Raw genomic sequence first — 15,239 nt, 5'->3', positions numbered from 1 at the left:
TCTTTAGATGCATAGGGCTGTCGAGGCAGTTTTTCTTTGGTTCGGGGGCACAATCCTGGGATGGGTCACCACACCGACGCAGCATACTCGAATGGCTCATTCTTCCCAGTAAGCTGGTACTTCAAAAGAATTACAGGCTGAAGCAACCCACCTGGTGTTATTTTTAATGGCATGACAGGGGGTTCAAACCCTTTTCTCGAATGTGTCTACAGCCCTCACCATCCTACCCTACTAATCCTCTAAATCGTTCCCCCTTTGCAATCCGTCTGCGTGTTTCTTTGCGAATGGTTTAAGCAGGTGCTGGACGAAACCTGCAGACCTCCGAAGGTGAGCGCACCACCCCACAGCCGTGCGGAAGATTACGGACCAACGCCAGAGGAATTTAAATGTCCAGGAGGGATCAAAGCCACGAGAAGCCTCACCACACTCGGCTTGGCACAGTTGGAGGAGCATAAAAAGCTGTGCTGGTTTGGGGGGGAGGGAGGAAGCTGATCAGTCAAGTAAAGTTATGGTTGGGGCAGTCACGTCCCAGTCACTGTCACGCAGTCACAGTGTAAAAGGAGCATGCCGTTCTCGTTTTCACTTGTTTTTTCTTCCGACAGCCTTCCCTGTGTAAAATGTCAAAGTTTACCAAAAACTAATTAGGGGAACATTTCGATTTCAAATGAATTTTTAAAATCCCACAATTTATGCATTGACCGATTTATGAAAAAGGGTTCCGCAGCATTTTGGGTAATTCGGTTATATGGTGAATACAAGACGTTAAAGGCGCAATGATTTCAAAGTGCAATTTTTGTGTTTTCATGTTTTTGTCATGAGCATTCAAGAGTTGGGCCCATTCCTTTGCATTTGGATCTGATGATCTCCAGTAATCGTTGAGGTGCTGGTGGTAAGTCTGCTTGCGGAAGTACCATCCTTCCATCATGATCCGTACATCCCCACTGAAGAGGATCCATCTCCATGTTGCCTTGCCAGACTTGATCGGAGACGCTGAGTGAGTGGTACACAATAGCTGCTCAGGAAGGTGGCAGTGAGTGTGGTGGTACACATTTGCCACTTGTTGCAGCCTTTTTACAAAAAGAGCCTGTGCCAAAAGGGCGTCGATATATTTGCTTCAATTGCCATCGTACAGACAGACCAATGCCTTTTCACTGCTAAGCCAACCTCTTATGTGGTTGACTTTTTGGTAAAGATCTCCACGCACTGTGGAAAGGCCTTACTGTTACTTATCTTTTTTCGATATTACAGCTTTGCCAGACCCATATAAGCGAGATGATGTGTCGCGTCCTCGTAAGGCATGCATGAAGAGTAGAAACCAGAAAACCTCAGTTCCTCGTGTTACGGATTCGTCACTTCCGTTGTGGTGGTTTGCATCCACTGTAAATATTTCTGATTCCATATACTATTATTGCTTTCAAAAGGTTTATTGTCCATGAGCTGTTTTCAAAAGGAAAAAAAGTTAATGTTGAAAGAAACAGGAAACCGGATCGGGAACCGGAGGACGAAGAGAAAGAAAGGGCGGAGCAAGAGAGTCGGACAAGAAGGAGCCGAGCTATTTGCGGTCTGGAGCGAACGTTGGTGAACAACAGTCACGAGCGAACTTTCGGGTTTCCCAGGGAAGGGATTCCGACGACAGAGTGGTTAGCGCTGTGACAGATTAACCTGCGTGTCAGGTTTTGCAATCGATGCAGGAGAGAATCATCGCCGTGCCGTGTGCCACGAGACCGGGTCGTCGGCCATTTTGACTCGCGCAGGACTTGTGCTTCGCTCGCGGTTTCATCTCTTTTCGACCATTTTCACCGCATGCAGACGTCGATCTGGGGCGTGTGTGTGACGTGGCTTTTTGAAGGTTACTTTGTCCATACCCGAGGGTGTGATCTCTCAGTCGCCTGTAGGGCGCCTTTGGATTTCCCAGCCGCCTTGTGCGCGCCTTTGTACAGCTTCGGCGGTGTGTCAGTACTTGCCATCCGCACGGGATTCTGGTCTCGATTGGACATCGTTCTGGCGATCGCTGGAGCGAATCAACTTCGTCTTGAAGCCGGGAATAAGAGACATTGGGGAATGTTCGTGTTTCACTCACTTGGAGCACAGTGAGTTATATATTACAAAACTGATGGTACCATCATAGGACATATCGATTGTACTTTTGAATACTATTGTTTTTGTACTGTTATTCTTGTGTGATCTTAATACAATATTTGTTTGTGAGTAACAATTGGGGTGGCTTCTCTGTTGATCTTTGACACACAGAATAACACATTTTTCTGCCGTGACTCCTCTCGGGGCTCGGAGGTACACCGTAACGAGGGGGTCGTGGAGGAGCACGTAACACTAGAGTTTCCATGATTTGCTCGATGTCGTTCGTCTTTAACATTCTTGCATCCCTCTTTGGTTCTGGCCTAAAATAAGCATTGTAGTTGGCCAAACATGCATGGTAACACAGAAGCACAAGAGATTGGTATCATCGCCCACAAGCACAGTTGACACTTCAGCTAATGCCTGACTGCAGTTTGCACAATAAGGCGATCTGCATTTTGTGTTGCTCGTGAGTTTGGATTCCGGAACATTCCATTGTGAAACAGAGTGATGCAATTAATCTTAGCTTGTTAATCTTGTTTGACAAAAACTCTTATTTTCATTTTCAAGATCATGTCATCTATCAAAGTGTACTGTTACGTTTGGTCGTCATAAATGGAGTGATTCCTCCCTTGCTTTGATCGGGTTCCCCAGCTTGATTTTTGACGAGAGGGGGTGAGGACCCCCACGGGGTACTTTGGGCTGTAACCCTGCCCATTGAAATCGTCATGGTTCCCTTTTTGAGGTGCTTCCATCCCAGTTATTATCTCGTAATGCTAAATGGAATGTATCCCAGGTTCAAATCCCATATTAGGTGTAGATGTCTATTATCTCCAATGTTTTTTACGATATAAGATCTAGGCTCATTGAACAGCAAGGAGGCTGTGGTTAAAAATTTAGAAAGGATGTACAGAGGGCCTACAGTTTGATGTACAGAGGGAGGAAGAGGGAGGGGGAGAGAGCGAGACAGAGAGACAGAAAGACAGCCAGACAGAAAGACAGAGAGAGACAGAAGGGAACAATAAGAGGGTTGCGTTAGGTTAGCTGTGTTTTAATTGAGGTATAAACGATTCTGGGTCGGGATTGGGGATTGTAATTAATGTCAAATATATGAAGGCCCGTTTCCGGCAGGTATTGAATCGCCAACAACTTTTTGGAAATGAAGTGCATTACCTTAGATGATAACGGATTCGTTCTGTCATGTCATACCTTAATCGATCGCCCCCTTCCTACCAAGCTAACCTGAATGCAATCCTGCCAGGCCGCAGCAAACTTCGCAGCAATCTGATTGGGTCTCATTCTGGTAATTGTTAATGGCTGATAAATATAAAATCCGGACTAATTGGGTACACTCACTTTGGTTCTCTATTGACGCCATAAGCCTCAAAAAGCACTGACTGCATACTTAGCTTCGGTACTTAGACGTAGATTCAGGATCTGCAATTCCTATGGAGTACCATGTACTCTTGACAGAGTGTCCGTGCTGCCAAAGCAATTCTTTGGCAAAGGATATGCTGGGTGGTTTGCCATTGCCTTCCCAACAGTCATTTCGTATTGGAATTTGTAATTTCAAAAATATTTTCAAAAAGCAGATTTTTTTTACTTCCTCAAAAACTCTTACTTCAATTTATATCAATGCAGTTATTTTATTTAAGGCCTGGCCTCAATGAGGACTCATAGTCTATGACTGGAGCCTTCAACATTAAATATATATAAAATGTTGTAAAAATAAATTTTTTTAAGTTCAGAGGGCCGGAGATAGCTCACCTACTGTTCGCGAAAAGTGGGATATTTAACGGATATTTAACGCCGGTGCTTGTAGACGTATCTGGCTTAACGTCTTCCCGATGGATGGAGCAAACATTGATGCCTCTACATATACAGTACATTCAGAAAGTATTCAGACCCCTTCACTTTTTTCACATTTTGTTATGTTGCAGCCTTATGCTGAAATCGTTTAAATTCATTTTTTCCCTCATCAATCTACACTCTATACCCCATAATGACAAAGAGAAAACAGGATTTTAGAAAGTTTTGCAAATTTATTAAAAAGAAAAACCTGAAATATCACTGCCATCACTGCAACACTCCACAGAATCTTGTTTCTCAGTCTGAGAGTCCTTTAGGTGCTTTTTTGCAAACTCCAAGCGGGCTTTCATGTATCTTTCACTGAGGAGAGGCTTCCGTCTGGCCACTCTGCCATAAAGCCAGATCGGTGGAGTGTTGCAGTGATGGTTGTCCTTCTGGAAGTTTCTCCCATCTCCACACAGGATCTCTGGAGCTCAGCCAGAGTGACCATCGGGTTCTTGGTCACCTCTATTACCAAGGCCCTTCTCCCCCGATTGCTCAGTTTTGCCGGGCGGCCAGCTCTAGGAAGAGTCCTGGTTGTTCCAAACTTCTTCCATTTAAGAATTATGGAGGCCACTGTGCTCTTGGGAACCTTCAATGCAGCAGAGATTTTTTTTGTAGGCTTCCCCAGATCTGTGCCTCGACACAATCCTGTCTCTGAGCTCTGCAGGCAGTTCCTTCGACCTCATGGCTTGGTTTTTGCTCTGATATGCATTGTCAGCTGTGAGACCTTATATAGACAGGTGTGTGCCTTTCCAAATCATGTCCAATCAATTGAGTGTACCACAGGTGGACTCCAAAGAAGGTGTAGAAACATCTCAAAGATGATCAAGATAAATGGGAGGCACCTGAGCTAAATTTAAAGTGTCATTGCAAAGGGTCTGAATACTTATGTCAATGTGATATTTCAGTTTTTTTCTTTTTAATAAATTTGCAAAACTTTCTAAAATCCTGTTTTCTCTTTGTCATTATGGGATATTGAGTGTAGATTGATGAGAGAAAAAATGAATTTAAACGATTTATGCATGAGGCTGCAACATAACAAAATGTGAAAAAGTGAAGGGGTCTGAATACTTTCTGAATGCAATGTATGTATGTATGTATGTATGTATGTATGTATGTATGTATGGATATATATATATATATATATATATATATATATATATATATATATATATATATATGTGGCGGACACAAAGGCCCACTGGCGTGGTGACATCATTCCACGCACCAAGTGGGCGGTGGCCACGTCCGGGGGGTAGGCGTGGCCTCATGAGAGACACCGGGCGCCCAGCCCGGAGCGGTACAGTGTTACAGTGTAGTCTTGAATAAAGGCGTTTATATGTTACCGCTTGTCCGCTTCCTCCTTGCTCACAAGCAGCGCGCGTAACGCCGCGCTTTATTGGTGACCCTCGACGTTGGATCTGCCGGAGCGATCCTTCCACACGCGACGCCATCGCCATGGCCGCCTTCGTCAAACTTCCGGAATTTTGGGAGGCTCAGGCCGAAGTCTGGTTCGTCCAGGCCGAAGCCCAATTTCAGCTTCGGCACCTCACCGGCGATGACACGCGCTACTGCCACGTCGTCGCCTCCCTCGGGCCCGGCACGGCCGCTCGAGTTGTGTCCGTCCTTCGCCACCCACCGGACGGCCACAAGTACGAGGCACTCAAGCGGCTACTCCTAGCCACGTTCAGACTCACGGACGACGCACGGGCCGACCGCCTCCTGGATCTCCCCGAGCTCGGTGAGACGCGCCCGTCGGTCCGAATGGACCATATGCTGTCACTGTTGGGCGACGAAGCCCCCGGTTCGCTATTCCGGGCGCTTTTCCGTCGCCAACTTCCAGCGCAGGTTCGCCTCGCGTTGGCCGGGACCGGGCTAACGGAACCCCGAGCATTGGCGGCCGAGGCGGACAAGTACTTCGCCGCTTCGGACACGCGGGCGAGCGTTGGCGTGGCCGTCACGGCCTTCGACGCTGCTGTTCCACAGCATCATCTTCTACAGCACGCTGATGTTCCACAGCATCATCTTCTACAGCACGCTGATGTTCCACAGCATCATCTTCTACAGCACGCTGATGTTCCACAGCATCATCTTCTACAGCACGCTGTGGTTCAGCAGCATGCTGATACGCACCTCGTGAACGCCGCCACGCCCCGCCCACCGCCGCGGCGAAAACCGCCACCGCGGGGAAACCCGTCGACTCCACCGGCCTGGCGGAGCCAGCCGCGCTCCTCCAGCTCCACCACCTGGTGCTGGTTCCACGCCAAGTTCGGCCACGAAGCTCGGCGGTGTCATCCGCCGTGCTCCTTCAACGGGTCGGGAAACGCCCGGGCCGGCGCTCAATTGTGGCGATGAGCGCCGGCCGTTCGAGCAGCCTGCTGTTCATAACGGACACCTTCTCCGGGCACCGTTACCTGTGCGACACGGGAGCACAGGTGAGTGTCATTCCCGCCGGCATGTCAGACAAGCACGCCGCGGGTGGGGGCCCCGCGCTGCTTGCCGCGAACGGGACGCCCATCCGTACGTACGGAAAACGCTGCCTCTCTCTGCGGTTTGGAGGGCAGGTTTTCCGATGGACGTTCGTCACCGCCGACGTACCCATGGCACTGCTTGGCGCGGACTTCCTGTGCGCTAATGGGCTCCTGGTCGACGTCAAGCGCAGACGGCTTGTCCAGGCCGAGACGTTCAGCTCGCTCGCATGTGCGTTGCCCAGCTCAACGAGCGGCTTGCCAAGCGGCTTGCCGAACGATTCGGTTCCGGCCACGTTGGTCTGTACGCTTCCGGCAGCGGACGCATTCACCCGCCTCCTCGCCGGTTTCCCGGCCCTCACGCGGCCCACCTTCTCGGCGGGGGCCGTCAAGCACGGGGTGGCCCATCACATCCCCACCGTCGGGCCACCGGTCTACGCCCGGGCACGCCGCCTCGAGCCGACGAAGCTGGCGGTGGCAAAAGCGGAGTTCGCTACCCTGGAGCGACTCGGCATCGTTCGGCGCTCAGAGAGCGCTTGGGCGTCGCCGCTGCACATCGTGCCGAAGCCCGGCGGGGGATGGCGACCGTGCGGGGACTATCGCCGTCTCAATGACGCCACGACTCCCGACCGCTACCCCGTCCCCCACATTCAGGACTTTTCCGCCCGTTTGGCGGGCAGGTCCTTCTTCTCGAAGGTGGACCTCATACGCGGCTACCATCAGGTCCCCGTCAGGCCGGAGGACGTCCCGAAGACGGCGGTCATCACGCCATTCGGACTCTTCGAGTTCCTGCGCATGCCCTTCGGTCTGAAGAATGCGGCTCAGGCGTTCCAGCGACTGATGGACAGCGTCCTGCGCGACTTGGATTTTGTCTACGTCTACCTGGACGATATCCTCGTCGCCAGCGCGTCCCGCGAAGAGCACCTACGCCACCTCCGCACGCTCTTCGAACGCCTGGGCCAGCATGGCCTGATTGTGAACCCCGCAAAGTGCCGGTTCGGCGCCGCCACAATCGATTTTCTGGGGCACCGTGTCACCAGGCACGGAGCCGTCCCCCTGCCGGCCAAGGTGGAGGCGGTGAAGGGGTTTCCGCGCCCCCGCACGATCAGAGGGCTGCAGGAGTTCCTGGGCATGGTGAACTTTTACCATCGGTTCCTGCCCCGTATCGCCCAGCTCCTGCGCCCCCTGCACGAAGCTCTCCGAGGTAAGCCGGGCAAAGGCGACGTTACCTGGACCGAGCAGATGCACACGGCGTTCACGGGCGCGAAGCTCGCCTTGGCTAACGCCACCATGCTCGCGCACCCGGCGCCCGATGCACCGATCGCCCTCACCACCGATGCCTCGGACTACGCGGTGGGCGCGGTGCACGAGCAATGGGTGCGTGGAGCTTGGCAACCGCTGGCGTTCTTTAGCCGGCAGCTTCGCCCGCCCGAACGCCGTTACAGTACCTTCGACCGCGAGTTGCTCGGACTTCACTTGGCGGTCAGGCACTTCCGCCATCTGCTCGAGGGCCGGGCGTTCACTGCCTTCGTCGACCACAAGCCGCTGATCTTCGCGATGGGCAAGGTCACCGAGCCGTGGTCGGCCCGGCAGCAGCGTCACCTCTCGGCCGTGTCCGAGTACACGACGGACATCCAGCACGTCGCGGGGAAGGACAACCCGGTGGCGGATTGCCTTTCCCGGGCCGTCGCCCACGCAGTCCACCTCGGCATCGACTATGCCCGGATGGCAGCGGACCAGGCCGCTGACCCCGACGTCCAGGCCTTGCGGACCGCCGTCACGGGCCTCCGCGTCACCGAGGTGCCGTTCGACGGCGCGGGCGCGGCCCTCTTGTGCGACGTCTCCCTCGGGCGTCCTCGCCCCATTGTGCCCGCGGGCTGGCAGCGCCAGGTGTTTGACGCCATCCACGGCCTGTCCCACCCGGGCGCGAGGGCCTCCCAAAGGCTGATCGCCGACAAGTTCGTCTGGCATGGCCTCCGGAAGGCCGTCCGCGGCTGGGCCAGGACATGCCTCGCGTGCCAGCGCGCCAAGGTGCACCGGCACACCCAGGCCCCGTTCACGGTGCCGGAACGCCGGTTTGACCACGTCCACGTGGACCTGGTGGGACCTCTGCCCCCCTCGCGGGGTTTCACCCACGTCCTCACCATGGTGGACCGCACCACCCGGTGGCCGGAGGCCGTGCCCTTGGCGTCGACAACGGCGGCCGATGTCGCGCAGGCTTTCATCGCCACCTGGGTCGCCAGGTTCGGCGCCCCCTCAGACATCTCATCCGACCGCGGCCCCCAGTTCACCTCGGAGCTCTGGGGGGCGGTTGCGCAGGGGCTCGGGGTCCGGCTGCACCGAACCACGGCCTACCACCCCCAGGCTAACGGCCTGTGTGAGCGATTTCACCGCTCATTGAAGGCCGCGCTCCGGGCCACCCTCCGCGACGGCGGCTGGGTCGACAGGCTCCCCTGGGTCCTGCTGGGCCTCCGGACGGCGCCCAAGGAGGACCTGCGCGCATCCGCGGCGGAGTTGGTCTTCGGGCAACCGCTGCGGGTGCCGGGCGAGTTCCTCCCCGACTCCACGGCACCATGGTCCGCGGCACAGCAGCGCTCCGCTCTGCAAGAGACCGCCCAGAGGTTCGCCCCGGTGCCAACGGCATGCCACGGGCACCCACCGACGCACGTCGCCCCGGAGCTTCGCACGGCGGAGTACGTCTTCGTCCGCCACGATGCCCATCGGACACCACTGCGGCCCCCGTACGACGGGCCTTTCCGCGTGCTGGAGACCGGGGCGAAGCACTTCACCCTGGACATCGGCGGTACTCCTGACCGGGTTTCGGTAGACCGCCTCAAGCCGGCCCACCTCGATGTGGACCATCCACCGCCAGTGGCCCGACCCCCACGTCGGGGCCGCCCTCCTGCGGGCGGACCCCCGGCACCGCCCAGCCCCGCCGCCACGCCGCCCCCCGGTCCTGCACCCATCCCAGGAGCAGCCAGGGGCATCCCACCTGGCATCCCTGCACCCCGGACGCCGCCGATCGCCAGGGGGCGCTTCGGCCGGGTCATTCGTCTGCCCCGCAAACTGGCCCTCCAGGTGTGCGGGAATTCTGGGGGGGCGCGTGTGGCGGACACAAAGGCCCACTGGCGTGGTGACATCATTCCACGCACCAAGTGGGCGGTGGCCACGTCCGGGGGGTAGGCGTGGCCTCATGAGAGACACCGGGCGCCCAGCCCGGAGCGGTACAGTGTTACAGTGTAGTCTTGAATAAAGGCGTTTATATGTTACCGCTTGTCCGCTTCCTCCTTGCTCACAAGCAGCGCGCGTAACCTGCGTAATATATATAGCAGCGCGTAATATATATATAATCGGGAGATTAGATCAGACGCGGGTGTAGCTTCAGAACGGTCGATCTTTAATTTTCGACAAGCTTTCGACCAACAAAGGTCTTCTTCTTAGTCGTCCCCAAGTTCAGCGGAAGTTATTCTCCTTCACCATCCCCAACTTGGGGACGACTAAGAAGAAGACCTTTGTTGGTCGAAAGCTTGTCGAAAATTAAAGATCGACCGTCCTGAAGCTACGCCGCGTCTGATTTAATCTCCCGATTATTTATTTAATGCAAATGAGACGCTCTGCTTGTACTGTGGAGTTTCTACTATTTCTCACAGATATATATATACTGTATATATATATATACAGACTTGGCATTTAATATGGAATATTTTTTTTGTGGGGGTGAACTTACTTTTCAAGATGTCTTAGAACCAAAAGTTCATTGGAATTATGTTGAAATTATTCTAGATTTTGTTAATGTGACCTTTAAAAGAAACAAAAACCACATTTGACATTTCGAAACAAATAAATTGATCCTTGAAAGTGATGTAAACTGATATCGAACTCAGTTCATGGACAGTACTGTGTTAAACTTCAGTACGTTTTCCAGAAGTATCTCTTTATTTTGCACATTAGCCAAATTTTTTTTAAACAAAAACAAAAGTTAAATTACGACTGGGATTACGCACAGTAAAATTACAGTTCAGTACTTCGTGTAACCCCCCCAGAGCATTCAGGAGAGCACGTACACGTTGAGGCATGCTGTTCACGAGATTTGCCAAGGTTTGGACAGGAATCGCTTGCCATGCAGTGACAATAGCCTGCTGCAATTCACGCACAGAGGTGGGCTGCTGGTCCAAGTGGTCGATTTGATGCGTTAATTCTGCCCACAAGTTCTCCATCGGATTCATATCCGGGGACATGGCAGGCCACTCCATATGCTCTACACCACTGTCAGCAAGAAAGTGTTGGATCACGCGAGCACGATGAGGCCGTGCATTGTCATCTTGGAAGACAAAGTTTCCTCGAAAGGCTGCACGAGCAAATGGAAGCAATGTTTCTTCCAGAATGGCCCTGTACTTGAACTGGTTCAGGTTTCCATTCAGAACAACCAGGTCAGTTTTGCCCCCTGCATGAAAAGCAGCCCAAACGGTCACCCCACCACCTCCAGCTTGGACTCTTGGCACTATACATTCTTTGTTGTAGGCTTCATGCACTTGTCTGCGCACTCGGACGCGGCCATCTTGACGATAGACCAGAAATCTAGACTCGTCACTGAAGATCACGTGATTCCAGTGTCCTGGCTGCCATCGACGGTGCTCTCTGGCCCACTGCAATCGGCGCTGGCGGTGTTGTCTGGGCAGGTGTGGCTTTCTCAGGGGACGCCTGGCACGATAGCCTGCTTGAACCAGTCGTTGGTTGACTAGCCTTCTGGATACAGGCACATTTGTCAGTTGCTGCCACTCAAACCTAAGCCGATTAGCTGTCTTGGTACGGCCATTGCGGACTAACCGGTGCAGCTGGCAATCATCCCTCCTTGTGGTTCTGCGGGGACGTCCAGGCCTTGTAGTGGGGCAGATATGTAACAAAAATTGCACGAGATGTTCACATCCGGCAGAAAGTTTGAAATTTTGCATACAGGGGTATTTTGACATGCTGAGTTCAAAAATTGGCGGATCCAAGAGGTCTGACCAATGGACAGGCCGCCATCTTGAATTCCAATATGGCTGCGAAGACGAAATGTTGATAATCCCTATCTTGGGTTCTAAATGACCTGTGGTGCTCAAATTTTGTACACAAGGGTATGTTGACATGCTGAGTTCAATAAGGCAATAATTTGAAATGTCTGACAAATGGTATGGCCGCCATTTTGAATTCCAATATGGCCGCCAAGACGAAATGTTGAAAATCCCGGGTTCTTTGCAAAAGCAATACCAATTCAATGGATCCCTAGTTGACAAATCATATAACAAGTCAAAGAGCTCATTTCAAAGTATATTTCGTACCAGTTGGCAGCCGTAACATGCTGCAAGCTTTTTTCCATCCGTTTTACTTCTCCTACTGCTCATCTCGGAAGCATTGTCCAGAGCAGAAACATAGTTCTGTGCATGGTAGATTAGCAGCAGCACATTTGCAATTTCCAGCACACCGTTTTTTACACTTGCACTTGATCAGCTCTCGGCACCCTTTTGACGCCTCTGGCATTACTGTCCAAAATGGATGCCAGACATCATCTGCATTTTTAGCCCATCCCCAATCTGCAGGTGAAGGCAGCTCTGGGTTAGCAATTTGGGACTGTCCCCAGATGTGACCGGCCTGAAAGACTGCCCTCTTCACATGTTGACGCAGTGCCTCTTTTGTCGGTGGAATATTTTCCGATTGCCGATTTCCCTGAGCAAACAGCTGCTTGCGTGCTTCATTCACTTTCTTCAGAGGAGAAGTTCTACGGTACAGAACAACGAAGAACCTCTCTATGTTGTCCATGTCATCATCTGTTACTTCCGCTGGTGCATGTGAGAGATGATTGAAGACCTCCCCCAAGTTTGGCATGGAATTCCATATGCTCCACACAGTCTTTTTGCCAATCCCACATATGGCAGAAACAGTATCGCATCCGGAAACAGTTTGCAGGAATAGAAGCCCCCATGAGCGTTCAGGGCCAATGTGAGTCGCAATAGTGTGAGCAGCAATGTGCCTGAAATAGTTTCCATGTCCAAATGCCAACCACATTGCACAACCGTCCATAATGCTTGCCATTGCGATAGCCAACACAACCACATCCGTGTCTGTTGCATGAATGACGATACTTCTGTACCCCTGCTAGTGGGGCGGCTTAGCCCAAATATTCAAAAGAATTGTGCATTTTGTGATACAAGCACCAAATTTGGCACACTAGTAGACTATCATATTATGAAAAGATCTGGATATTGGGCCATCTCAGATTCAGAGATTTGATTTTTGCAAGATTTGCAGATTTTGCAAGCTGAGATTGCAACGCCAGGGACGGCCGACTGCTTCCTACGAGCTGCCCACGTCACCCGCACAAGAAGAGCTCATCAAATCACTGCAGCGGCACTGCACATCCTGCAACACCGTGCGTATGAACGCCACTGTATGACATATGCTGATGATGCAGAAGACCTGCCTGAGTTCGAAGACTGGTGTCACCAGAGAGGAGAAGACATTCCCAACTTTCAGTACTGGGCAACTGTGCTGGAACTAGAGATGTTGGTACTGGTCTACGTGCGTTCTCTGCGGCAGGCTTCATTCACGACGTACCTTGATGCCCTGACGGAACTGGTCCCATGGTTCCATGCCTTAGACCACACACACTATGCCAGGTGGGTCCCTGTTCACCTGAGGGACACGGTTGCACTCCCAATGAAGCACCCAGATGTAGCCAGAGAATTCAGGGCTGGCAACTTCACTGTACAGAAGACGAAGAAGGTGTTCTCTTCGATCCCAATCGAATCGAAATCTTGCAAAAATCAAATCTCTGAATCTGAGATGGCCCAATATCCAGATCTTTTCATAATATGATAGTCTACTAGTGTACCAAATTTGGTGCTTGTATCACAAAATGCACAACAGGTTTGCTATGCTGCTACACTATGCTGATATGCATGCCAAGCATGTAGCATCATTCGTGAATCAGCCTCTTCATGCGTACATGGTTGAATTTGAGAAACATCAGAAGGGGGCTTTGATTTAACCTCTTCTTCTAAGGTTGTAAGAAGTGTTTTTCCCTCTGGAATAGGCATCGTTTGCAGGGAATCAGCAAGGAAACTGAATAATGTCTTTTTGTTGGAATCTACACGAAGGAAGCTGCTCCAGTTTCGTGGCACGGATGTCTTCAGTCACATGGAGTGGTATGCCAGTGCCATGACCAAGCCTGGTGCCTTCTTTGAGACTGTCCGTTCTGTAGGTGTCCCACACCACATCAACACGCATCACAGTCCCCTCATTTAACTTTCGGGCAATGTACGGAAGGACCTGTTTCTGTGCATAGTCACCAAATGTCCTGATCACACTGTTGCACTTCTTAGGCTCCAAATGATGGACTAAGGCAGCCCCATCGAAAATACGAACTTCTCCTTTGGGCGCATCACGAGGACGTTGTGCTAAAGCTTCCAAACAGGGCAAAAGATCAGCCTTGCCGGTTGGTGGCCGCATTGTATTGATACCTTCAGCCAATGCAGGTGGCCACCCATGACACTCATATTCATAAAATGTGTTAAGATCACCATCTCTAGTTTGGCAAGAAATGTACATTCGTGAGAAGAGCTCCACATTACTTTTCATACGTGTAATCTTCGCCTCAGACTTTCCAGGTGTTTTCTTGGGCTTCGATTTCAACAGTGGCAGATTGTTCTTTGAAATGCTATCATAGAAATTGTCAGAAGGATCCTTGATTCGCTGCCCCACAAATCCGTCAAATTGTGTTTTGCCAGTGTCCTCCATGGATCGCACTGCGGCTATCACTTCATCAGGCATGATGACCTTTGTGTCAAGCACATACAAGTCATTACTGTCTTCCGCAAACGGGTTTCCAAGTTTTTCAAAGGAACTGATTGCATTATTGAGATCTGATGCAAAGGATTTCTGGACACTAGGCAATTGTTCGTGGTGGCGGACATCAGTTTGCCTCTGTCTTTGAAACTGGTCCTCAAACTCATTCAGGATTCTGGCTATTTCTGCACCAGCTACCATCCACCGGCGAAGAGCCCCTTCATTCTCAGTAATTCCAATGACTCCACCATCACCTTTCACATAAGCGTTCTGCTGTTCGTGTATCTGATCGTGTGCCATAGCAGAGAACTTGTGTGATGACTTCTGAGTGACAAAGTTCCCCTTGACAAATTCACGATGGATATCCATGGAATCGTTTGAAAGTTCCTGAAGGTCTGTTACATGCACTGTCAACCATCTGGCGTAATGGTAATGGTCCATGGCAAACATCCACGGAATGATCGCCGTGAGAGTCTCCACATAGAGCGTGTAGTTGGCTTCCCGTTGTGATCTTATGAATGCCAAGAGAAGACACTCCAACTGCAGGACTTTATTCCAGTAGCAAAACTGGGGGTACTTTGTAGCCATCTTCTTGCTCCAAAGATCAAATGATTGTAAATCTTCAGTTTCACATGTTTTCCGGTAGTCATCGTATGCCTTTCGCTGCAGAGCGTACAACGCCGCTACTGTGACTTGGTGTGCCCATTGTGACCTCGATATTTGCGAACCTTTGTGAAGACTATCTGCTCTTCCCTCTGTTGTTACACCAGCACTGGTCATTACACTTGCCCAGCCACTCCCCTCCAGGAAGCTGCCGATCGCTTTCAACAAGGCCATCTCTACATGAAGTCCTCCCATCATCACAACAAACTTGTCTTCACCATATATACCTGGCCAAGTCCATTGAATCTTCTTTGCAATTGCATAGAGTGGTTGATCAACGGTCAGAACTGGAACTTGTCCGCGGTTTACTAGTTCTGTCGCCTGCTTGATTAAATTCATTCCATGCTTCACCATTGC

At 51.5% G+C, this 15,239-nt stretch overlaps 1 protein-coding gene across 3 annotated transcripts in view; it reads right to left on the bottom strand.

The window, feature by feature from the left end:
* LOC137438144 (WD repeat-containing protein 26-like) overlaps nucleotides 1-15,239 on the bottom strand; it is a 74,717-nt gene that overhangs the window by 17,089 nt on the left and 42,389 nt on the right. The window lies entirely within an intron of this gene.

Source organism: Myxine glutinosa, chromosome 12 (genome assembly GCF_964187855.1).
Source record: "Myxine glutinosa chromosome 12, kmMyxGlut1.1, whole genome shotgun sequence".
Lineage (NCBI taxonomy): Eukaryota > Metazoa > Chordata > Myxini > Myxiniformes > Myxinidae > Myxine > Myxine glutinosa.
The sequence above is the reverse complement of the archived record's forward strand: the minus strand, read 5'-3'. Positions and strand labels throughout refer to the sequence as shown.